The sequence below is a fragment of the Aulostomus chinensis genome, chromosome 1 (genome assembly GCF_037954235.1).
Source record: "Aulostomus chinensis isolate RoL2024-O1b breed Wild chromosome 1, RoL_Achi_v1.0, whole genome shotgun sequence".
Lineage (NCBI taxonomy): Eukaryota > Metazoa > Chordata > Actinopteri > Syngnathiformes > Aulostomidae > Aulostomus > Aulostomus chinensis.
This window is the reverse complement of record NC_141320.1, coordinates 25,374,970-25,402,131: the sequence shown is the minus strand read 5'-3', so window position 1 is coordinate 25,402,131 and position 27,162 is coordinate 25,374,970. Positions and strand designations below refer to the sequence as shown.

The following is a 27,162-nucleotide window of genomic DNA, read 5'->3' as shown; positions in this document are numbered from 1 at the left end:
AGTGATGCTGACAGTCATGTAGTAAGAGTTGCTACAAACCTCAAAATAATGTGACAGTAATGTAAAAGTTGCTATGAACCTCAAAATATTGCGACAGTGATTTCGGAGGAATTGCTAATGAACTCAAAATGATGCTAACAGTAATGTAGTGATAGTTGCTAATCAACTCAGTGATGCTTACAGTCATGTAGTAAGAGTTTCGAACAACCTCAAAATGATGCTGACAGTCATTTAGTCAGATTTGCTAATGAACTCAATTTAATGCTACAGTGATGTCGTGAGAATTGCTCATGAACTCAAAATGATGCTAAAAGTAATGTAGTGATAGTTGCTAATAAACTCACAGTGATGCTGAAAGTAATGTAGTAAGAGTTGCTACGAATCTTAAAATAATGCAACAATAATGTAGTAAGAGTTGCTACGAACCTCAAAATATTGCGACAGTGATGTCGGAAGAATTGCTAATGAACTCAAGATCATGCTAACAGTAATGTAGTGATAGTTGCTAAGAAACTCAGTGATGCTTACAGTAATGCAGTAAGAGTTTCGAACAACCTCAAAGTGATGCTGACAGTCATTTAGTAAGAGTTGCTAATGAACTCAATTTAATGCTACAGTGATGTCAGTAGAATTGCTCAACAACTCAAAATGATGCTAACAGTAATGGAGTGAACGTTTCGAATCACGTCAAAGTGATGCTGACAGTCATGTAGTAAGTGTTGCTACGAACCTCAAAATAAAGCGACAGTAATGTAGTAAAAGTTGCTACGAACCTCAAAATATTGCGACAGTGATGTCGGAAGAATTGCTAATGAACTCAAAATGATGCTAACAGTAATGTAGTGATAGTTGCTAATCAACTCAGTGATGCTTACAGTAATGTAGTAAGTGTTTCGAATAAACTCAAAGTTATGCTGACAGTCATGTAGTAACAGTTGCTACGAACCTCAAAATAATGTGACAGTGATGTAGTAAGAATTGCGAATGATCTCAAAATGATGAGACAGTGATGTAGTAAGAATTGCTAATGAACTCAAAATGATGCTAACAGTAATGGAGTGAAAGTTTCGAAATAACCTCAAAGTGATGCTGACAGTCATGTAGTAAGTGTTGCAATGAACCTCAAAATATTGCGACAGTGATGTCGGAAGAATTGCTAATGAACTCAAAATGATGTGACAGTGATGTAATTAGAATTGCTAATGAACTCAAAATGATGCTAACAGTAATGGAGTGAAAGTTTCGAAAAACCTCAAAGTGATGCTGACAGTCATGTGGTTTGAGTTGCGAGTAAATTAAAAATGATCCTGACAGTGATGTCGTAAGAATTGCGATTGACCTCAAAACGATGCTAACAGTAACGTAATGATAGTTACTAATAAACTCAGTGATGCTGACAGTAATGTAGTAAGTGTTTTGAACAACCTCAAAGTGATGCCTACAATCATGTAGTAAAAGTTGCATCTAACCTCAAAATGATGCTGACAGTTATGTAGTGATAGTTGCAAATCAACTCAGTGATCCTGACAGTGATGTAGTAAGTGTTTCGAAAAACCTCAAAGTGATGCTGACAGTCTTGTACTAAGAGTTGCTACAAACCTCAAAATATTGCGACAGTGATGTCGGAAGAATTGCTAATGAACTCAAGATGATGCTAACAGTCAGGAGTGAAACTTTCGAATAACCTCAAAGTGATGCTGACAGTCATGTAGTAAGTGTTGCTACGAACCTCAAAGTGATGCGACAGTAACGTAGTAAAACTTGCTACGAACCTCAAAATGTTGCGACAGTGATGTCGGAAGAATTGCGAATGAACTCAAGATGATGCTAACAGTAATGTAGAGATAGTTGCTAAGAAACTCAGTGATGCTTACAGTAATGTAGTAAGAGTTTCGAACAACTTCAAAGTGATGCTTACAGTAATGTAGTAAGAGTTGCAAATGAACTCAATTTAATGCTACAGTGATGTCGTGAGAATTGCTCAACAACTCAAAAAGATGCTAACAGTAATGTAGTGATAGTTGCTAATAAACTCAAAGTGATGCTAACAGTAATGTAGTAAGAGTTGCTATGAACCTTAAAATAATTCAACAATAATGTAGTAAGAGTTGCTACGAACCTCAAAATATTGCGACAGTGATGTCGGAAGAATTGCTAATGAACTCATAATGATGCAAACAATAATGTAGTGATAGTTGCTAATCAACTCAGTGATGCTTACAGTAATATATAAAGTGTTTCGAATAACCTCAAAGTGATGCTGACAGTCATGTACGAAGAGTTGCTACGAACCTCAAAATAATGCGACAGTAATGTAGTAAGAGTTGCTACGAACCTCAAAATATTGCGACAGTGATGTCGGAAGAATTGCTAATGAACTCAAAATGATGCTAACAGTAATGTAGTGATAGTTGCTAATCAAGTCAGTGATGCTTACAGTAATGTAGTAAGTGTTTCGAACAACCTCAAAGTGATGCTGACAGTCATGTAGTAAGAGTTGCTACTAACCCCAATTTAATGCTACAGTGATGTCTATGAATTGCTAATAAAGTCAAAATGATGCTAACAGTAATGTAGTGATAGTTGCTAATAAACTCAAAGTGATGCTGACAGTAATGTAGTAAGAGTTGCTATGAATCTTAAAATAATGCAAAAGTAATGTAGTAAGAGTTGCTACGAACATCAAAATAATGCGACAGTGTTGTCAGAAGAATTGCTAATGATCTCAAAATGATGCGACAGTTATGTAGTAAGAATTGCTAATGAACTCAAAATGATGCTAACAGTAATGTACTGATAGTTGCTATTCAACTCAGTGATGCTAACAGTAATGGAGTGAACGTTTCGAATAACCTCAAAGTGATGCTGAAAGTCATGTAGTAAGAGTTGCTACGAACCTCAAAATAATGCGACAGTGATGTCGGAAGAATTGCTAATGATCTCAAAATGATGTGACAGTGATGTAATAAGAATTGCTAATGAACTCAAAATGATGCGAACAGTAATGGAGTGAAAGTTTCGAAAAACCTCAAAGTGATGCTGACAGTCATGTGGTTTGAGTTGCGAGTAAATTAAAAATGATCCTGACAGTGATGTCGTAAGAATTGCTATTGACCTCAAAACGATGCTAACAGTTACGTAATGATAGTTACTAATAAACTCAGTGATGCTTACAGTAATGTAGTAAGTGTTTTGAACAACCTCAAAGTGATGCCTACAATCATGTAGTAAGAGTTGCTACTAACCTCAAAATAATGCGACAGTGATGTCGTAAGAATTGCTAAAAAACTCAAAATGATGCTAAAAGTAATGTAGTGATAGTTGCTAATAAACTCAAAGTGATACTGACAGTAATGAAGTAAGAGTTGCTACGAACCTTTAAATAATGCAACAATAATGTAGTAAGAGTTGCTATGAATCTCAAAATAATGCGACAGTAATGTAGTAAAAGTTGCTACGAACCTCAAACTATTGAGACAGTGATGTCGGAAGAATTGCTAATGATCTCAAAATAATGTGACAGTGATGTCAGAAGAATTGCTAAAGATCTCAAAATGATGCGACAGTGATTTAGTAAGAATTGCTAATGAACTCAAAATGATGCTAACAGTAATGGAGTGAATGTTTCGAATAACCTCAAAGTGATGCTGAAAGTCATGTATGAAGAGTTGCTACGAACGTCAAAATAATGCGACAGTAATGTATTAAAAGTTGCTACGAACCTCAAAATATTGCTACAGTGATGTCGGAAGAATTGCTAATAAACTCAGAATGATGCTAACAGTAATGTAGTGAGAGTTGCTACGAACCTTTAAATAATGCAAAAATAATGTAGAAAGAGTTGCTACGAACATCAAAATAATGCGAAAGTGATGTCGGAAGAATTGCTAATGATCTCAAAATGATGCTACACTGATGTAGTAAGAATTGCTAATGAACTCAAAATGATGCTAACAACAAAGGAGTGAAAGTTTCGAATAACCTCAAAGTGATGCTGACAGTCATGTAGTAAGAGTTGCTACTAACCTCAATTTAATGCCACAGTGATGTGGTGAGAGTTGATAGTAATTTCAAAATCACGCTAAAGTGATGTAATGAGAGTTGCTACATGCCTAAGAAATGATGCTACAGTGATGTGGTGAGAGTTGCTACGAACCTCAAAATGATGCTACAGTAATATCGTGAGAGTTGCTACGATCCTCAAAATGATGCTAAAGTGATGTAATGAGAGTTGCGACAAACCTAAGAAGTGATGCTAAAGTGATGTCGTGAGAGTTGCTACTTACCTAAGAAATGATGCTACAGTGATGTGGTGAGAGTTGCTACGAACCTAAAAATGATGCTACATTGATGTAATGAGGGTTGCAAGGAATCTCAAAATGATGCTCCAGTAATGTCGTGAGAGTTGCGACTATCCTCAAAATTATGCTACAGTGATGTAATGAGAGTTGCTACAAATGTCCAAATGATGCTAGAGTGATGTAATGAGAGTTGCTACAAACCTAAGAAATGATGCTGCAGTGATGTAATGAGAGTTGCTACAAACCTAAGAAATGATGCTGCAGTGATGTAATGAGAGTTGCTACAAACCTAAGAAATGATGCTACAGTGATGTGGTGAGAGTTGATAGTAATTTCAAAATCACGCTGAAGTGATGTAATGAGACTTGCTACTTACCTAAGAAATGATGCTACAGTGATGTGGTGAGAGTTGCTACGAATCTCAAAATGATGCTACAGTGATGTAATGACATTTGCTACTAACCTAAGAAATTATGCTGAGTGTTGTGGTGGCAGTTGATAGTAATTTCAAAATCATGCTAAAGCGATGTCATGAGAGTTCAAAATGTTGCAACAGTGATGTAATGAGAGTTGCTACGAATCTCAAAATGATGCTACAGTGATGTGGTGAGAGTTGCTAGGAACCTCAAAATGATGCTACAGTGATGTGGTGAGAGTTGCTACGATCCTCAAAATGATGCAAAAGTGATGTAATGAGAGTTGCTTCTAACCAAACAAATGATGCTACAGTGATGTGGTGAGAGTTGCTACGAACCTCAAACTGATACTTCCAGTAATGTCGTGAGAGTTGCTACAAACCTCAAAATGATGCTGCAGTGATGTCATGGGAGTTGCTACTAACCTAAGAAATGATGCTACAGTTATATAATGAGAGTTGCTACAAATGTCAAAATGATGCAACAGTGATGTAGTGAGAGTTGATCGTAATTTCAATATCACGCTAAAGTGATGTCTTGAGAGTTGCTACGATCCTCAAAATGATGCTAAAGTGATGTAATCAGAGTTGCTACTTACCTAAGAAATGATGTTACAGTGATGTGGTGAGAGTTGCTACGAACCTCAAAATGATGCTAAAGTGATGTAATGAGAGTTGCTCCGAATCTCAAAATGATGCTACAGTAATGTAGTGAGAGTTGCTATGATCCTCAAAATGATGCGACAGTGATGTGGTGAGAGCTGCCACGAATCTTAAAATGATGCTACAGTAATGTAGTGAGAGTTGCTATGATCCTCAAAATGATGCGACAGTGATGTGGTGAGAGTTGATACAAATCTCAAAATGATGCTAAAGTGATGTAATGAGAGTTGCTACAAATCTAAGAAGTGATGCTACAGTGATGTGGTGAGAGTTGATAGTAATTTCAAAATAATGCTAAAGCGGTGTAATGAGAGTTGCTACTTCCCTAAGAAATGATGCTACAGTGATGTAGTGAGAGTTGCTACTGACCTAAGAAATGATGCTACAGTGATGAATTGAGAGTTGCTACAAATGTCAAAATGATGCGACTGATGTAGTGAGAGTTGCTACGATCCTCAAAATGATGCTACATTCATGTGGTGAGAGTTGATAGTAATTTCAAAATCATGCGAAAGTGATGTAATGAAAGTTGCTACATACCTAAGAAATGATGCTACAGTGATGTGGTGAGAGTTGCTACTATCCTAAAAATGATGCAACAGTGATGTAATGAGAGTTGCTACGAATCTCAAAATGATGTTGAAAGTGATGTAGTGAGAGTTGCTACAAACCTCAAAATGATGCAACAGTGATGTGGTGAGAGTTTCTACGAACCTCAAAATGATGCAGGGTGACTTTGTGGAAAGTCTTGCACTCCCAACACATTCATTCTCACGAATGCAGTGACAGGTCAGAGCCAAGGGAGCCTCCATGTCCACAGATGTCCACATGGCAGCTGGACTTCCTTTTTCACTCCTTCCCGTTCCTCCTGGTACTTTTTGGCCACCGTTTGTCACCCAGAGTAAATCAATACATTGAAATTAGAGATGAAATAAACTGGAGATATCAACTACTGCTTTAGATCATTTCCACACAAACCTTTCTGGTTGGCAAACATATGAGGCTCAAGGACCTGAACCAGTTCCCTGAACCCTTCCCTCTCAACAGTGCTGAGGGGCTGGCAGTACTTCAGGATCAAATTCAGCAGAGCCTCATCCAGCATCTGCTTCCTGGAAGTTGGATGGTTCAAGATGAAGGAGAGAAGAAATGAATAGGAATTAATGATCAATGAAGCAACTGTGAGTCAGTTGGAGAGTGGCTGTATACCTGAGTTCATCCTGGTGGATCTGGGACTTCATTCTCATGCCTGGCCCCATCATGCCTCAGCACTGAAGAGGTGCTTTTGTTGAGATGAGACGCTTCTGTCCAACAAATGCCACATTCAACCTGCAGAAAATAACATGAGTACTCAGCTAAAAGTTCCTTTCTTCATGGTGACTGGTGTTTCTTAGTCTGAGACCACCAGGTTTCCAATGAGGTGTATCGGATACGTTGTTGTGTGCCGCTGAAATCCGTCCAATTCCGGCGTTGTTTCCTCATGAAATATGTTTGCCTTAAAGCTCATTAAAGTGTTGAACCACAATATCGTTCACCATAACTGAGTCAACTTCAAGACAACCTACTTCTACATTCCAGTCCCGGCTGCTCCTGTTCTGCTGCAGTCCAGAAAACAACAACCCGATACAATTGGCGCTCCTTCCCACAGCTCCGGCCCGGATCCGCATGGTTCCGCTGACTGACTGTGAGACGCGCTCCCTCCAGAGTGGCACAGCCCGATGGAGGTCCTTATCTGGCACGGGGGCGTAAAACAGGTGAGACTGGAAAGCCTGGTTTATTCTGCGTCGAGGGAACGCGTTGCTCTGCAATTCACCGCCAAGCCACTAGGGGGTGGGGCTTTGTCTTTGTATTGTTGACGGGCTCTTGTCGGATTCCTTGGTTTTCTTCCGGTCACAGACAACAATTGTTGGCCATTTGTCAGTCTTTGTAGTGCCGCGAAGAGGCCTTGTAGAGGTGGTCGTACTTGAGCACCTCCTCGATAATCCTTTCTTCAGCTTGGTCCATTTTTTCTTGGAGCTTTTACCACAGAAACTTTGAAAATGGCGGTGTTGTGCTGCGACTGAACCGGAAATGACGTTTTGGTTGGACCAATCACAGTCCTCGACGTTGACGTCACCATGCGTCGACGCGATACGTAAACAGGATTTTTTTGGAGGCGCGTTTCAGGCTACGGCGGGTTATGAATACTACTCGACACAGAAGCATAAATCAGGCTTAAATCAGGCTTTATAGTCCAACAGGAAGTTAGCATGTCAGAGATGAGACACCCTGATAGTCCAAAAGGAAGTTAGCATGTCAGGGATGAGACACCCCCATAGTCCAACAGGTAGTTAGCATGTCAGGGATGAGACACGCTTATCGTCCAACAGGAAGTTAGCATGTCAGGTATGAGACACGCTTATCGTCCAACAGGAAGTTAGCATGTCAGGGATGAGACACGCTTATCGTCCAACAGGAAGTTAGCATGTCAGGGATGGGACACGCTTATCGTCCAACAGGAAGTTAGCATGTCAGGGATGAGACACGCTTATCGTCCAACAGGAAGTTAGCATGTCAGGGATGAGACACCCTGATAGTCCAACAGGAAGTTAGCGTCTTCATGGTTCCCTTGACCAGAAGCCAGTGGGATCGTTCCATTCTGACATCTTGATTGACATTTGTCCTTCTCTTAGCTAAATAGCTGGCAATCATTTGAAAAAAACCTTGATTTACTTTTTGTATTTTGATCTTCAGCTCATTTGCATACTTTTGTTAAAATTCTGCCCTTTTTGTCTTTTTTTTCTGCTGTTTTTAGCACAAAGTCCACCTGGTGCCTAAAGACCAGTTCAGCATGGACTACGTTGAACCTTCAGTCCGCTGCATCAGCACCCATGGACGGTTCCCCCCTGACAGGAGGATTCTGGTGAGGAACATTAGTGGGACAGCGCTCTTGTTAGAACAGTTCTGATCCACCTTCCCTCCCCCTGTAGCTCCTCCTGTGTCCCCTCAGCGCTCTTGTTAGAACGGTTCTGATCCACCTTCCCTCCCCCTGTAGCTCCTCCTTTGTCCCCTCAGCGCTCTTGTTAGAAGGGTTCTGATCCACCTTCCCTCCCCCTGTAGCTCCTCCTTTGTCCCCTCAGCGCTCTTGTTAGAACGGTTCTGATCCACCTTCCCTCCCCCTGTAGCTCCTCCTGTGTCCCCTCAGTGCTCTTGTGAGAACGGTTCTGATCCACCTTCCCTCCCCCTGTAGCTCCTCCTGTGTCCCCTCAGGCTCTTGTTAGAACGGTTCTGATCCACCTTCCCTCCCCCTGTAGCTCCTCCTGTGTCCCCTCAGCGCTCTTGTTAGAACGGTTCTGATCCACATTCCCTCCCCCTGTAGCTCCTCCTGTGTCCCCTCAGGCTCTTGTTAGAACGGTTTTGATCCACCTTCCCTCCCCCTGTAGCTCCTCCTGTGTCCCCTCAGCGCTCTTGTTAGAACGGTTCTGATCCACCTTCCCTCCCCCTGTAGCTCCTCCTGTGTCCCCTCAGCGCTCTTGTTAGAACGGTTCTGATCCACCTTCCCTCCCCCTGTAGCTCCTCCTGTGTCCCCTCAGAGCTCTTGTTAGAACGGTTCTGATCCACCTTCTCTCCCCCTGTAGCTCCTCCTGTGTCCCCTCAGAGCTCTTGTTAGAACGGTTCTGATCCACCTTCCCTCCCCCTGTAGCTCCTCCTGTGTCCCCTCAGAGCTCTTGTTAGAACGGTTCTGATCCACCGTCCCTCCCCCTGTAGCTCCTCCTGTGTCCCCTCAGAGCTCTTGTTAGAACGGTTCTGATCCACCTTCCCTCCCCCTGTAGCTCCTCCTGTGTCCCCTCAGCGCTCTTGTTAGAACGGTTCTGATCCACCTTCCTCCCCCTGTAGCTCCTCCTGTGTCCCCTCAGCGCTCTTGTTAGAAGGGTTCTGATCCACCTTCCCTCCCCCTGTAGCTCCTCCTGTGTCCCCTCAGCGCTCTTGTTAGAACGGTTCTGATCCACCTTCCCTCCCCCTGTAGCTCCTCCTGTGTCCCCTCAGTGCTCTTGTTAGAACGGTTCTGATCCACCTTCCCTCCCCCTGTAGCTCCTCCTGTGTCCCCTCAGCGCTCTTGTGAGAACGGTTCTGATCCACCTTCCCTCCCCCTGTAGCTCCTCCTGTGTCCCCTCAGCGCTCTTGTTAGAAGGGTTCTGATCCACCTTCCTTCCCCCTGTAGCTCCTCCTGTGTCCCCTCAGCGCTCTTGTTAGAAGGGTTCTGATCCACCTCCCCTCCCCCTGTAGCTCCTCCTGTGTCCCCTCAGCGCTCTTGTTAGAAGGGTTCTGATCCACCTTCCCTCCCCCTGTAGCTCCTCCTGTGTCCCCTCACATTTCCAAACTCCCTCCCACTGGCTGGTGCTGAAGGAGGGCCAGAGCTCCTCCTACAGGAGCCCATCCTGGCCTCCCCCGCTGCAGCTCCTCCACTGACCTCCCACCAGAGAGATGAGTCCCCTGGTTCAGAGGTGACAGACCACCTCTGGGAGCAGACAACAGAGACCACATCAGGCTGGACTCCGTGCAGGTAAGGAGGCTGACGGCTGCTGAGTGAGTGAGTTTACGACGCTCCCACCACTGCTGCTGGATTGATTTAACACATCTGGAATATTTAGATTTATTCTGGGTCAACATCTGCATCTGTTGAAGTCCTCAGTCTCCATGCAGGTGGTGTTGTTCCAGATAAAAGGTCTCAATAACAGCATCACTCCAGGTGAAACCATTCCAAAGAAGGCTAAGTGGAGCTGGCATATCAGCCCCCAATGGAAGCCTGCTGCTGCTGCCAAGGTCTCCATGTCATCATGGAAAAGTTGATTGTTCAACTCAATGTTTTTCCCATTGGGAGGAGATTTGTTGTTCCACCATGAAGTCTTTTCTGGTGATGAGTTTGTGTGTTGTAGTAGCATGAAGATATCTTGTTATCATGATCAACTCATCTGGCCTGGTGGAAGAACGCTGCTGTGTTTGGATTCAGAAGAGTCAAATCTGAACCAGGGACTTGTAGTTTTATCCTCGGTCTCTGGACTCATAAAATGGAGACCGGCCCAGTTTGACACTTTTGAACTCCTTCATGATGTTCAAATCTCATGACTGAGATTCGTGATTGGAAACATCGGCGGTTCAGGAAAGAAAACATGTACCATTGAACATCGCTCTCATCCTTCTACTCAGAACGCTGCGGTGGACTCCACCGTGTCCAGGCTTTGGGCAGATACGTCTTCATCCTCCACCACCACCAGCCGCTCCACCCCACCCACCCTGTGCAGGTCTACATTACCAGGGTCGGATCTGGCAGGGTGGAGGATCTTTGATTCATCTTCGCTTTCCTGCTCCGGCTGTTTGAGAAACATTAAAATGGAGATTGTTGTTTGTGTCTTTCAGGCCACGCCAACGCCTCCGTCTTTCCCCACGTTTACGGCTGCCGAAACGTGCCGGTGTCTGAAAACCAGATCATTGTGGATGTGCCGGACCACCAGGTCCTCCTCACCTGCAGGTTCCTGCAGGCAGAGCACTGTGGTGGTAGGTTTCCTGCTCCTCTGCTGGACTGATACCCTCTCCCTTTCCCCACACGTATCTGCTGTTTCTACTCTGTGCCTCCTTCTCCTCTGTCAGGCCTGGACTTCTTCCTTCTGTCTCTCCAGGATTACGTCCTGGTGGTGCCTGAGAGCAGCTCCAGCTCCAGCTCCCTGAACCAAGAACCACTGGAGAAATCTGACCACTTCATCAGCAACTGTGGCCTCAACAGCTTTCATGTCAAGTCGGTGTCTCTCAGCCTGAGTTGGTCCCTGTTCTGTATCCCTGAATGTTCTAGAGGAACTAAACTGGGCCTGACTGGGACGCTTCTGTCTGCTCAGATTTGGGTTGTGAATGCATTCAGATGTCATTTACAAGCATTGGAACTAAAGACCTGAGCCTCAAGAATATTTAGTTCTTGATTTACTTTCTCTTGCAGGGTTTCACTTTGTGCTAATTTTCTTTTGAAGATCTTTGTTTTTTGTTGTCCTTCCATTTAGCAAGTTTGGCTAAGAACCGTTTCCCCACTAAACTAATTTTCCTAAAATGTCTCGCTAACGTTTCCTTTTTCTCTGTCGTCCCTCCTGTCCTTCGTCTCCATTCTGTCTCAGCTCAGCTGTGTCTCTTGGGCTCTCTTCAACAACAGCGCCCTGCCTTGTGCCTGCCATGAGGTTGGAGCTGAGAGTGACACCTGCGAGTCATTTGGTGGTCGGTGCCGCTGCAGGCCCCACGTGATTGGCCGAGACTGCTCCATGTGGGCCGCGGGCTGCTGGGGATTCCCCACTGCAGACGTGAGTGTCAGTTAGCGTCAGTCAGCGAGTGTCTGTTAGCATCACTTTGAGGTTGTTCGAAACTCTTACTACATGACTGTCAGCATCACTTTGAGGTTATTCGAAACGTTCACTTTATTACTGTTAGCATCATTTTGCGTTCAAGAGCAATTCTTCCGACATCACTGTAGCATTATTTTGAGGTTATCAGCAGCTCTTACTACATTACTGTCAGCATCATTTTGAGGTTGTTCGAAACTCTTACTACATTACTGTAAGCATCACTGAGTTTATTAGCAATTATCACTACGTTACTGTTAGCATCATTTTGAGTTCATGAGCAACTCTTCCTACATGACTGTCAGCATCACTTTGAGGTTGTTCGAAACTCTAACTACATTACTGTAAGCATCACTGAGTTTATTAGCAATTATCACTACGTTACTGTTAGCATCATTTTGCGTTCAATAGCAATTCTTACAACATCACTGTCGCATCATTTTTAGGTTATTAGCAATTCTTCCGACATCACTGTCAGCATCATTTTTAGGTTATTCGAAACTTTCACTCCATTACTGTTAGCATCATTTTGAGTTCATTAGCGATTCTTCCAACATCACTGTTGCAATATTTTGAGGTTCGTATTAACTCTTACTACATGACTGTCAGCATCACTTTGAGGTTATTCGAAACTTTCACTCCATTAATGTTAGCATAATTTTGAGTTCATTAGCAATTCTTACTAAATCACTGTCGCATCATTTTGAGATCATTAGCGATTCTTCTGACATCACTGTCGCATTATTTTGAGGTTCGTACCAACTCTTTCTACATGACATTCAGCAACACTTTTAGGTTGTTCGAAACACTTACTACATTACTGTAAGCATCACCGAGTTGATTAGCAACTATCACTACATTACTGTCGCATCATTTTGAGTTCATTAGCAATTCTTACTAAATCACTGTAGCATCGTTTTGATGTTCGTAGCAACTTTTACTACATTACTGTTGCATTATTTAAAGGTTCGTAGCAACTCTTACTACATTACTGTCAGCATCACTTTGAGTTTATTAGCAACTATCACTACATTACTGTTAGCATCATTTTAAGTTTATTAGCAATTCATAGACATCACTGTAGCATTAAATTGAGGTTAGTAGCAACTCTTACTACATGACTGTCAGCATCACTTTGAGGTTATTCGAAACACTTACTACATTACTGTAAGCATCACTGAGTTTATAGCAACGATCACTACATTACTGTTCGCATCATTTTGAGTTCATTAGCAATTCTTACGACATCACTGTCGCAATATTTTGAGGTTCGAAGAAACTCTTACTACATGACTGTCAGCGTCACTTGAGGTTGTTTGAAACACTTATTACATTACTGTAAGCATCACTGAGTTTATTAGCAACGATCACTGCATTACTGTTCGCATCATTTTGAGTTCATGAGCAACTCTTCCTACATGACTGTCAGCATCACTTTGAGGTTGTTCGAAACACTTACTACATTACTGTAAGCATCGCTGAGCTGATTGGCAACTATCACTACATTACTGTCAGCATCATTTTGAGTTCATTAGCAATTCTTACTACATCACTGTCACATCATTTTGAGATCATTAGCAATTCTTCCGACATCACTGTCGCATTATTTTGAGGTTCGTCGCAACTCTTACTACATGACTATCACCATCACTTTGAGGTTGTTCAAAACACTTCCTACATTACTGTTAGCATCATTTTGAGTTCATTAGCAATTCTTACGACATCACTGTCGCAATATTTTGAGGTTCGTGGCAACTTTTTCTACATCACTGTCGCATTATTTTGAGGTTTGTAGCAACACTTACTACATGACTGTCAGCATCACTTTGAAGTTCTTCGAAACTCTTACAACATTACTTTAAGCATCACTGAGGTTATTACCAACTATCACCACATTACTGTTAGCATCATTTTGAGTTCATTGGCAATTCTTACGACATCACTGTCCCATCACTTTGAGATCATTACCAATTCTTCTGACATCACTGTCGCATTATTTTGATGTTCGTAGCAACTTTTACGACATTACCGTTGCATTATTTAAAGGTTCGTAGCAACTCTTACTACATTACTGTAAGCATCACTGAGTTTATAGCAACTATCGCTACATTACTGTTAGCATCATTTTGAGTTCATTAGCAATTCATAGACATCACTGTACCATTAAATTGAGGTTAGTAGCAACACTTACTACATGACTGTCAGCATCACTTTGAGGTTGTTCGAAACTCTTACTACATTACTGTAAGCATCACTGAGTTGATTAGTAACTATCATTACGTTACTGTTAGCATAGTTTTGAGTTCAATAGCAATTCTTACGACATCACTGTCAGCATCATTTTTTATTTACTCGCAACTCAAACCACATGACTGTCAGCATCACTTTAAGGTTATTCGAAACTTTCACTCCATTACTTTTAGCACCATTTTGAGTTCATTAGCAATTCTGACTACATCACTGTCGCATCATTTTGAGATCATTAGCAATTCTTCCTACATCACTGTCGCATCATTTTGAGATCATTAGCAATTCTTCCTACATCACTGTCGCATTATTTTGAGGTTCGTTGAAACTCTTACGACATGACTGTCAGCATCACTTTGAGGTTGTTCGAAACGTTCACTCCATTACTGGTAGCATCATTTTGAGTTCATTAGAAATTCTTACTCAATCACTGTCCCATCATTTTGAGATCTTTAGCAATTCTTCTGACATCACTGTCGCATTATTTTGAGGTTCGTAGCAACTCTTACTACATGACTGTCAGCATCACTGAGTTCATAACAACTGTCACTGCATTACTGTTAGCATCATTTTGAGTTCATTAGCAATTCTTACGACATCACTGTCCCATCAGTTTGAGATCATTACCAATTCTTCTGACATCACTGTCGCATTATTTTGATGTTCGTGTCAACTTTTACTGCATTACCGTTGCATTATTTAAAGGTTCGTAGCAACTCTTACTACATTACTGTCAGCATCACTTTGAGTTTATTCGAAACTTTCACTCCATTACTGTTAGCACCCTTTTGAGTTCATTAGCAATTCTTACTACATCACTGTCGCATCATTTTGAGATCATTAGCGATTCTTCAGACATCACTGTCGCATTTTTTTGAGCTTCGTAGAAACTCTTACTACATTACTGTCAGCATCACTTTGAGGTTATTCGAAACTTTCACTCCATTACTGGTAGCATCATTTTGAGTTCATTAGCAATTCTTCCAACATCACTGTAGCATTATTTTGAGGTTATCAGCAGCTCTTACTACATTACTGTCAGCATCATTTTGAGGTTGTTCGAAACTCTTACTACATTACTGTAAGCATCACTGAGTTTATTAGCAATTATCACTACGTTACTGTTAGCATCATTTTGCGTTCAATAGCAATTCTTACAACATCACTGTCGCATCATTTTGAGATCATTAGCAATTCTTCCAACATCACTGTCAGCATCATTTTTAGGTTATTTGAAACTTTCACTACATTACTGTTAGCATCACTTTCAGTTCATTAGCAATTCTTACTACATCACTTTTGCATTATTTTGAGGTTCGTAGCAATTCTTACTACATGACTGTCAGCATCACTTTGAGGTTATTCGAAACTTTCACTCCATTACTGTTAGCATCATTTTGAGTTCATTAGCGATTCTTCCAACATCACTGTTGCAATATTTTGAGGTTCGTATTAACTCTTACTACATGACTGTCAGCATCACTTTGAGGTTATTCGAAACTTTCACTCCATTAATGTTAGCATAATTTTGAGTTCATTAGCAATTCTTACTAAATCACTGTCGCATCATTTTGAGATCATTAGCGATTCTTCTGACATCACTGTCGCACTATTTTGAGGTTCGTAGCAACTCTTTCTACATGACATTCAGCATCACTTTGAGGTTGTTCGAAACACTTACTACATTACTGTAAGCATCACCGAGTTGATTAGCAACTATCACTACATTACTGTAAGCATCATTTTGAGTTCATTAGCAATTCTTACTAAATCACTGTAGCATCGTTTTGATGTTCGTAGCAACTTTTACTACATTACTGTTGCATTATTTAAAGGTTCGTAGCAACTCTTACTACATTACTGTCAGCATCACTTTGAGTTTATTAGCAACTATCACTACATTACTGTTAGCATCATTTTAAGTTTATTAGCAATTCATAGACATCACTGTAGCATTAAATTGAGGTTAGTAGCAACTCTTACTACATGACTGTCAGCATCACTTTGAGGTTATTCGAAACACTTACTACATTACTGTAAGCATCACTGAGTTTATCGCAACTATCACTGCATTACTGTTCGCATCATTTTGAGTTCATTAGCAATTCTGACGACATCACTGTCGCAATATTTTGAGGTTCGAAGAAACTCTTACTACATTACTGTAAGCATCACTGAGTTTATTAGCAACTATCACTACATTACTGTTAGCATCATTTTGAGGTTAGAAGCAACTCTTACTACATGACTGTCAGCATCTCTTTGAGGTTGTTCGAAACACTTACTACATTACTGTAAGCATCGCTGAGCTGATTAGCAACTATCACTACATTACTGTTAGCATCATTTTGAGGTTAGAAGCAACTCTTACTACATGACTATCACCATCACTTTGAGGTTGTTCAAAACACTTCCTACATTACTGTTAGCATCATTTTGAGTTCATTAGCAATTCTTACTAAATCACTGTCGCATCATTTTGAGATCTTTAGCAATTCTTCTGACATCACTGTCGCATTATTTTGAGGTTTGTAGCAACTCTTACTACATGACTATCACCATCACTTTGAGGTTGTTCAAAACACTTCCTACATTACTAGTAGAATCATTTTGAGTTCATTAGAAATTCTTCCGACATCACTGTCGCAATATTTTGAGGTTTGTAGCAACACTTACTACATGACTGTCAGCATCACTTTGAAGTTCTTCGAAACTCTTACAACATTACTTTAAGCATCACTGAGTTTATTACCAACTATCACCACATTACTGTTAGCATCATTTTGAGTTCATTAGCAATTCTTACGACATCACTGTCCCATCACTTTGAGATCATTACCAATTCTTCTGACATCACTGTCGCATTATTTTGATGTTCGTAGCAACTTTTACGACATTACCGTTGCATTATTTAAAGGTTCGTAGCAACTCTTACTACATTACTGTAAGCATCACTGAGTTTATAGCAACTATCGCTACATTACTGTTAGCATCATCGAGTTCATTAGCAATTCATAGACATCACTGTACCATTAAATTGAGGTTAGTAGCAACACTTACTACATGACTGTCAGCATCACTTTGAGGTTATTTGAAACGTTCACTCCATTACTGTTAGCATCATTTTGAGTTCATTAGCAATTCTTACTAAATCACTGTCGCATCATTTTGAGATCTTTAGCAATTCTTCTGACATTACTGTCGCATTATTTTGAGGTTCGTAACAACTCTTACTACATGACTGTCAGCATCACTTTGAGGTTGTTCGAAACACTTACTACATTACTGTAAGCATCACTGAGTTGATTAGCAACTAACACTACATTACTGTTAGCATAGTTTTGAGTTCAATAGCAATTCTTACGACATCACTGTCAGCATCATTTTTTATTTACTCGCAACTCAAACCACATGACTGTCAGCATCACTTAAAGGTTATTCGAAACTTTCACTCCATTACTGTTAGCACCATTTTGAGTTCATTAGCAATTCTGACTACATCACTGTCGCATCATTTTGAGATCATTAGCAATTCTTCCTACATCACTGTCGCATTATTTTGAGGTTCGTTGAAACTCTTACGACATGACTGTCAGCATCACTTTGAGGTTGTTCGAAACGTTCACTCCATTACTGTTCGCATCATTTTGAGTTCATTAGAAATTCTTACTCAATCACTGTCCCATCATTTTGAGATCTTTAGCAATTCTTCTGACATCACTGTCGCATTATTTTGAGGTTCGTAGCAACTCTTACTACATGACTGTCAGCATCACTGAGTTTATAGCAACTGTCACTGCATTACTGTTAGCATCATTTTGAGTTCATTCGCAATTCTTACGACATCACTGTCCCATCAGTTTGAGATCATTACCAATTCTTCTGACATCACTGTCGCATTATTTTGATGTTCGTGTCAACTTTTACTGCATTACCGTTGCATTATTTAAAGGTTCGTAGCAACTCTTACTACATTACTGTCAGCATCACTTTGAGTTTATTCGAAACTTTCACTCCATTACTGTTAGCACCCTTTTGAGTTCATTAGCAATTCTTACTCAATCACTGTCGCATCATTTTGAGATCTTTAGCAATTCTTCTGACATCACTGTCGCATTATTTTGAGGTTCGTAGCAACTCTTACTACATGACTGTCAGCATCACTTTGAGGTTGTTCGAAACACTTATTACATTACTGTAAGCATCACTGAGTTTATTAGCAACTATCACTACATTACTGTAGCATCATTATGAGGTTCGTAGCAACTCTCACCACATTACTGTAGCATCATTTTGAGGTTCGTATCAACTCTCACTACATTACTGTAGCATAAGTTTTAGGAATTTAGAAACTCTCACCACATCACTTCAGCATCATTTTGAGATTTTTAGCAACTCTCACTACATTACTGCACCATTATTGAGGTTCGTAGCAACTCTCACTACATCACTGTAGCATCATTTTGAGGTTCTTAACAACTCACACTGCATTACTGTCAGCATCATTTTGAGGTTTTAAGCAACTCTTACTGCATCACTGGAGCATCATTTTGAGGTCCGGAGCAACTCTCACTACATCACTGTATCATCATTTGGAGATTTTAAGCAACTCTCACTACATCACTGTAGCATCATTTGGAGGATAGTAGCAACTCTCACCACATCACTGTCGCATCATTTTGAGCTTTTTGAGAAACTCTCACAACATCACTGTAGCATCATTTTGAGGTTCGTAGCAACTCTCACTACATTATTGTAGCATCATTTTGAGGATAGTAGCAACTCTCACTACATGACTGTCAGCATCATTTTAAGGTTTTAAGCAACTCTTACTGCATCACTGGAGCATCATTTTGAGGTTTTTAGCAACCTAATACATCACTGGAGCATCATTTTGAGGTTTTTAGCAACCTAATACATTACTGGAGCATCATTTTTTAGGATCGTAGCAACTCTCACTGCATTACTTTCAGCATCATTTTGAGGTTTTTAGCAACTCTAACTACATTACTGTTGCATCATTTTGAGGTTCGTAGCAACTCTCACTACATTACTGTCAGCATCATTTTGAGGTTTTTAGCAACTCTCACTACATCACTTTAGCATCATTTTTAGGTTCTTAGCAACTCTCACTAAATGACTGTCAGACTCATTTTGAGGTTTTAAGCAACTCTTACTGCATCACTGTAGCATCATTTTGAGGTCTGAAGCAACTCTCACCACATCACTGTCGCATCATTTTGAGTTTTTTGAGAAACTCTGACTACATCACTGTAGCATCATTTGGAGGATAGTAGCAACTCTCACCACATCACTGTCGCATCATTTTGAGATTTAAAGCAACTCTCACTACATGACTGTCAGCATCATTTTAAGGTTTTAAGCAACTCTTACTGCATCACTGGAGCATCATTTTGAGATTTGAAGCAACTCTTACTACATGACTGTCAGCATCATTTTAAGGTTTTAAGCAACTCTTACTGCATCACTGGAGCATCATTTTGAGATTTGAAGCAACTCTCACTTCATCACTTTAGCATCATTTTTTAGATTAGTAGCAACTCTCACTACATCACTGGAGCATCATTTTGAGGTTTTTACCAACACTTAATACATCACTGCAGCATCATTTTGAGGTTTTTAGCAACTCTCACCACATTACTGTCAGCATCATTTTGAGGTTTTTAGCAACTGTCACCACATCACTGTCGCATCATTTTGAGATTTTAAGCAACTCTCACTACATCACTTTAGCATCATTTCTTCGATGAGAAGCAACTCTCACTATATCACTGGAGCATCATTTTGAGGTTTTTACCAACACTTACTACATCACTGCAGCATCATTTTGAGGTTTTTAGCAACTCTCACTACATCACTGTAGCATCATTTTGAGAGTCGTAGCATCTCTCACTACATTACTGACAGCATCATTTTGATTTTTTTTTCAACTCTCACCACATCACTTTCGCATCATTTTGAGATTTTTAGCAACTCTTACTACATTACTGTAGCATCATTTTGAGGTTCGCAGCAACTCTCACTACAAAACTGTAGCATCATTTTGAGGTTCGTAGCAACTCTCACTACATCACTGTAGCATCATTTTGAGGTTTTTAGCATCTCTTCCTACATCACTGTAGCATCATTTTGAGATTTTTAGCAACTCTCACCACATCACTGAAGCATCATTTTGAGATTTTTAGCAACTCTCACTACATCACTGTAGCATCATTTTGAGGTTCGTAGCAACTCTCACTACATTACTGACAGCATCATTGTGAGGTTTTTAGCAACTCTCGCCACATCACTTTAGCATCATTTTGAGATTGTTAGCAACTGTTCCGACATCACTGTAGCATCATTTGGAGGATAGTAGCAACTCTCACCACATCACTGTCGCATCTTTTTAAGATTTTAAGAAACTCTCACCACATCACTGTAATATCATTTCTTAGATAAGTACCAACTCTCACTACATCACTGGAGCATCATTTTGAGGTTTTAAGCAACTCTTACTACATCACTGTAGCAACATTTCTCTTCTCTTCCCCACCTCTCTGTCTCCTCTCCTCCCTCACCTCCATCTCTCTCCAGCCCTTTTTAGACAGAAAATGTGCCAAATTTGCCGTCTTGTCTGTGTGAAATGGAGGCGTAATATTCCTCTTTTTGAAAAGACACCCTTGTGTGGGCATCAACACTTGATGTGATGTGCAGCTCACACAACCTCAGTCATTGACAACGCAATGACTGAGGTTGGCAGAGCGGGGCAACAACAGACTCTTGAACTGAAACCCAAGATGGAAACCATCTCGGAGCAGTTGGCCGCTCTGCAAAGAGGAGAGTGATGTTGAAGACCAGAAATTTAACTTTACATTTTGGATTGGACTGAAAGAGAAGACAGATTGGAATGTGTGCTCCTCCGCCCAAACCCACAGCTTCCTTATCGGCTGCCCCATTGTTTATCCTCCAGGAGAACTCCTTCTGCCTTGGTGACGTAAATGGCGCGTACTATCCTCCCCTCCCCTTCCCCCGTGTGTTCCTGACCCCTGCCTCTGCCCTCTCCACCTCCCTTGGGGTGGCAGCGCAGACCTTGTAGTCTGGCTGCAGGCCTCACTCTCACTTGCCTCCATTGGGACAACGGACTGTTCAAGTTCAGCGTACATACACAACAAATGTATATGTGCTGCTGTTAATTCTGAAGTGTACCATTATTACGATTAAACTGTGCATTCAGGGAACATTAAAGTGGTTTCAATCGTATTCATCAGGTTGATTTCAGTTTGTAGACGTTAATGATAAATCTTCTATACAAAGTTAAACACGGTGTTCCTCAAGGTTCAGTGCTGGGGCCGATAGTCTTCACTTTATATATGCTTCCTTTAGGTCATATTATTGGGAAACAGTCCATAAATTTCCATTGTTACACAGATGATACTCAATTATATTTATCAATAAAGCTGGATGAAGGCCAGCAGTTGTCTAAAACTCCATGTATGAGTTCCATCTAGGCTGGACTTTTGTAATTCTTTATTATCAGGCTGCACCAACAAGTGGTTAAAGACTCGACAGCTGCACATGTATTGACAGGAACCAGGAAGAGAAACAATCGTAACAATAACATACACTCAAATAAGATAGTCTGAATACACTCGAAGATAATTCAGTGTTTGATCAGTGATCAATACGTCAATACAAAGATCAGTAAGTGGTCCCAGGTGGATCTTTCCATGGTGACCTCAGAGAAAATAAGATCAGCCCTCTCACCGTCATATCCAATGATGGCTCCATTATGTCAGGTTAACTGAGTTCATTTCCTGCTGCATTATCTGAAAAACGCTTTCTTAAACCAGAACCTCCAAGTTGGGTCTGAACGACCATGATAAATTGCACTATCTACTCAGTTTGAGTCACACCAACACAGAATGGACAAAGGACATTTTTCTGTTGTGTTGTTTCATGTTTTCCTGATCTGGGAAGCTTTTGCAAGACAAATGTCTCTCAAGTGTGTGTTCTCCTCATGAGTGTGTTAACATGCAGGCTTCCTCTTGTGACAACTGATGTCATTGGAAACCATCTTGAGGACATTTGGAGAAAGTTCAATCTTTTAGCTGCAGTTACAGTGACTTACAACACTGCAACAACAACAAAAAATCACCCTCCACAAACACTCTTGTCCAACATTTGTGCCCAAATTTTCTCCTCATGAGGCATCAAATCAAGTCAAGTCAGTTTTATTTGTTTAGAACCAAATCACTACAAAAACTGCCATTAAGTTGATCTGGTTGGCACTGGTATTTGTTCTTGCTGCATCATCGTCCAGCCTCCAACCAGAGGTCCCTCAGTTATCATGGAGCCACAGGTGGAGTCTGGATTCTTTTCTGGAATGAGACGGCAATGAGAGTCCTGCCAAGTGACATCACTGACATGAATGGATGACTTCAGTCACGTGACTGGATGACTTCAGTCACATGACTGGATGACTTCAGTCACATGACTGGATGACAGTGTAGATGCCAATATAGAGGTTGGGGAAATCGCCTCTGAGAATCCAGCTTGAAGCCACGCCCTCCTTGTCCTTCAAAAACCCAAACAGCGACCATCAGTCTCCCTCCAATCCTGTACTTGGGTTCAGTGTTGCTGTTCCATTTTGCAGCAGTAGGTGTCGCTGTGATACCAGGTTCAGTTCAAGAGTCCCAGCTCCAGCTCATGTTGGTGACCTCAGTGGCAGGTAAAATGGTGCTTCAGTGGATCATGTGATCAACTCATGTGTGTCCTCACTGCTCCACAGGTCTGTCAAATGTTCTGTAAAATAGTTGGACCCAGCAGAGCTGCTAGATTAAGAGTTGATGGAGTCGCTGCAGATACCAGGGTCCAGTTCCATCCTCACTACCCCTGGTGACCATGTCAAAGTGTCCTTGAGTAAGATACTGAACCCCTAAATACTTCTGATGAGTAGGTTGGCTCCTTGCATGGCAGCCTTCAGCATCAGTGTGTGAGTGTGTGTGAATGAGAGGACATTGTTCAGCTCCTTGAGTGCTGCTGAGGTAGAAAGGCTCTGTACAAACTGAGTCCTTTTACCATTTCTTTCCTGCTTCTAGCGGTGCTGTTGTCACTTCCTGTGACCGTGGAGGGAAGGGGTCCCCCTTCAGAATAAGTTTGATATCATTATGTTACTTCCTCTTCAACATGCCTTTAGCAGACCAACTCAGAGAGCAGCACAGTGAGGTAGTGTGGCCGAGCGGTCTAAGGCGCTGGATTTAGGCTCCAGTCTCTGAGGAGGCGTGGGTTCAAATCCCACCACTGCCATCATGTCCCAGGTCACTGGAGAGGTGTGGCTCTCACAGCCTTTCCTTTCACTTCCACAGGTATCTTCAAAACTGTGACCAGAAGAAGAATCCTCCTGTGAGTCCACAGACCTCAGCACTGCTGCTCTGACTACCAGGTTACTTCCTGGTTATCAGAGTGAAGTCATGGTGAGGTAGTCAGTTGTTCATTTTGTTTTATGACAGAGGCCTCATTGTGAATTAAATAATTCTATTTCTTTACTTGATGTTTCACGCTGTTTCGATTGAAAAAGGCGAGTTCCTGGAGAAGATCTTCTAGGGGTCCAGGTTAAAGCGGTGCCCCAGCTGGCACCAGGCGCTGACCCAGGTCCTGCATGGGAGATACTGTCAGTTCTGTTCTGCCCTGCTCACAACCACAGGCTGGTGTTGAGGCCTGCAGCAACCAGGGCCCCAGTCACCAAGAGTATAAAGGCTGGTCATTGTGGCAGTGGGAGGAGTCAAAATGAAGACAGACCAATGTGAGCAGGACGTTCCTGGAGAAGTCATCCATCCACTTTCTATTCTTATCCTTTAAGGGTCACGGGGGGGGGGGGTGATCCCAGGTGACATTGTTCAAGAGGCAGGGTTCACCCTGGACAGGTCACCAGTCCATCCGGAGAAATGAGGTGGTCGGTATCATGCAACCTAAACTAAAACATTAGTCAGATCAAATTCAGATTAAAGCAAGAGGCTCCAGATCAAAGTCAGAATTCCTGATGATGTCATCAGGGCTTTGACAGTAGCTAGAATTCTGTCTTTGATCTCAGGAGGACATGAAAGAAACACAATTGAGGAAAGTAGAGGAGAACATTCAGCTTCATTAGAAACACTTGAACTGTTGAACAGTAGAATTTGTTTGAAACAGTTTACAACACTGAGTGACAGGATTGAAGAGGGGAGAGTTTTCTACTTTAAATTTAATTCTAACTTCAAAGTCAAGTCAAGTCAATTTTATTTATTTTGTGCCAAATCCCAACAGAAGTTATCTCATGACACTTTACAAGTTTATCTAATGAGACAGGTACCCTGGAAGGTATCACCTTGGCCCCCCAGCACCACCCGAAGGAACCGAGGAGGTCTCTTTGTTCAGGATCTGTCCTTTCATGCCCACATTCAGCAAATTTCGAGGACTGCTTTCTTTCATTTGTGAAACATTGCTGAGATCAGACACATCCTGTCTCAAAAAGATGCAGAAAAACTAGTCCATGCCTTTGTCACTTCCAGGCTGGATTACTGCAATTCCCTCCTATCAGGCTGCACCAGGAGGTCCCTAAAGACTCTCCAGCTGGTCCAGAACGCTGCTGCCTGACTAGAACTAGTAGAAGAGACCATGTCTCTCCTGTACTGGCCTCTCTGCATGGCTCCCTGTCAAATTTAGAAGAGAATTCAAAATTCCCCTTCTACCATCCAAGTCCTCAACAGTCAGGCTCCTTCATACCTGACAGAGCTCCTAGTCCCCTATTATCCAGCTAGAACCCTTCGCTCCCAGGATGCAGGGTTACTGGTGGTTCCTAGAGTTTCTAAAAGTAGACTGGGAGCCAGAGCCTTCAGCTATCAGGCTCCCCTCCTGTGGAACCGTCTCACAGTTTCAGTCCAGGATGCAGACACCCTCTTGACCTATAAGAACAGACGAAAGACCTTCCTTTTTGATCAGGCTTATAGTTGGGCTGCTTAGGCTGGCCCTTAGATATGCTGCTAAAGGCTTAGACTGCTGGGGGATCTCCCATGGTGCACTGGGCTTCTCTCTCCTCCTCTCTGTCCTCCTATATGTGTCATACATAAATCATACTCATATGTATTACTAACTCGTCTCCTTCTCCAGAGCCTTCAGGCTCCCCTCATCCCAGATGTGGGTGCTGCTGGAGGAGGCTGCAGACCTGAAGAGGCTCAAGCTGCCACCCGTAGCTCCACCTGCTCACCGTCTGTCCATCAGTCTCTTCACTTCTCTCTCTCTTTATCTCTGTCCCACTCTTTCCTTCTGCATATCTGTCTTCCTCCATTATCTGTCTTTGTCTCTGCCCCGCTCTCCTGCTCTCTTTCCCTCCAACCGGTCAAAGCAGAAGGCCGTCCCCACTGATCCTGGATCTGCTCGACGTTCCTGCCTGTTAAAAGGAAGGTTTTTGTCGCCGCTGTTGCAGGATGTGCTGCTGGTGGAGAATTGTTGGGTGGAGGTTCATTGAAGGAGTTTGGTTCTAGACCTGCTCTACTAGTGAAGAGTCATGAGAGAACTTTTGTTGTGATTTGGCGCAATACAAATAAAACTGACTTGACCAGTGTCATTTGTGGTCTTTTGTAAATTGCATGCCACATGAAATTATTGTTGGTCAGTTTTCTAGCGACTGTCTCACAGTGGCAAGACAAGAACACTTCTACTTTTGATGATGACAGTTTGTTCAACACTGAACTTCATCCAGTACCATGTTGTCAAACACTGGAACCTCCACAGCACCTGAACAGGGACTTGAACCCTGGACCCTCACATTAAAAGTCTGATGCTCTACCGTCTGAGCTCCTCAGGCTCTTTCTACAGCATTTAGACAGGAACAGAAACACCTGTGAAGGTCAAACTGATGCTTTCTTGACTTGTTCAGTCCTCCATGTTAAAGTCCACCATGCTTTTGATTGGCTCTGATTCTCTGTGGCAAAATCCAACAAGAGGCTCCAAAAATGTCCTGAATGTCACAAGAATGCACAGGACAAGATGTTAGTTTCCTTCATGTCTGCAGTTCCTCCACTGGAAAGTAAAGTCAATGCTGCTCCTCTGCTGAAACCTGGGATCGGACCAGGGACCTTTAGATCTTCAGTCTAAGGCTCTCCCAACTGAGCTGGTTCAGTTCTGAGTGAGGGCCCTGCTTCTCTCATTTATAATCTCTTCCACTCTCACTAGAACTTAGAGAGGATTGGAGCTTCTGAAGTCCTGACACAAATCACACCAGGGACTCTGAACCACACAGTGAAGGAGTTGGTCATCAAGGTCGATGACAGCTTATTAAGTTCTAGCTTTTATCAAATATAAGAAATGTAAATGAATTCAACATTGATTGCATTTCCCTCCTTTCTTTGGTGCCCTCAGACTTTCTGAGAATTGTAGGAGGAACTGCTCTCTGCTCTGTGTTTGTTCTGCTCAATGGAGGAAGGAACCGAGGACCGAAGCTCTTAAGTTTTCCAGTTCCTACATCAGTGAATGGACTTTCTGTGCTGAGGAGGAACCAAAGCTACTAAGGAGGATTACAGAGTTTGTCCTTGCTGGAGTCAGTGACTTAATAGAGTCTAACAAAGGGTTGAACCTGAATGAGACAGTCACCCTTCAACATGGGGCCATGGCAGAGTGAACCAAGGACACTACAATGGGGGTGAGAGTGGAGCCATGATGGATTCACAGTTCATCACCTCCACCATCATGTGGACCACCTGATCACCTCTCCCTCAACCTCTAAATAACTCATTCCCTGACCGGGAATTGAACCCGGGCCACGGCGGTGAGAGCGCCAAATCCTAGCCACTAGACCATCAGGGACCACACTGAGCTCTCCAACAACAGAGACTATACACAATGACTCAAGAACACAGGACTCTGTGGTCTCAGCTTGAGATGCAGAGGGTCCACCAAGACCACCAGACACCTCAGCCACCTGAAGACAGTCCACCCCAGGATCAGCTTCTATGACTCAGTGGTCCAGAACCATGATGAAGCCTGATCATGAATGTGAGCAAAGCTCTTGGAACAGGCCTGCTGCCACCACAACTAAGATCCTGCAGGTCACTAGAAACTCCAGTGTCCAGCTGACAAGTGGACGTTCCTCTGATCTGTGGTGGTGCTGAGTTTAGCAAACATCTCCAACAAGAAGATGAAG

At 42.0% G+C, this 27,162-nt stretch overlaps 2 non-coding genes across 2 annotated transcripts; one reads left to right on the top strand and one right to left on the bottom strand.

Annotated features, from left to right (window-relative positions):
* The first annotated feature begins 23,209 nt into the window (after positions 1 to 23,209).
* On the top strand, positions 23,210 to 23,291 carry trnal-uag (transfer RNA leucine (anticodon UAG)). Its single transcript has one exon. It is a non-coding gene; the product is annotated as a tRNA-Leu (tRNA).
* Positions 23,292 to 26,753: 3,462 nt separating this feature from the next.
* Positions 26,754 to 26,825, bottom strand: trnae-cuc (transfer RNA glutamic acid (anticodon CUC)). The gene has a single exon. It is a non-coding gene; the product is annotated as a tRNA-Glu (tRNA).
* Between the last annotated feature and the right edge of the window lie 337 nt (positions 26,826 to 27,162).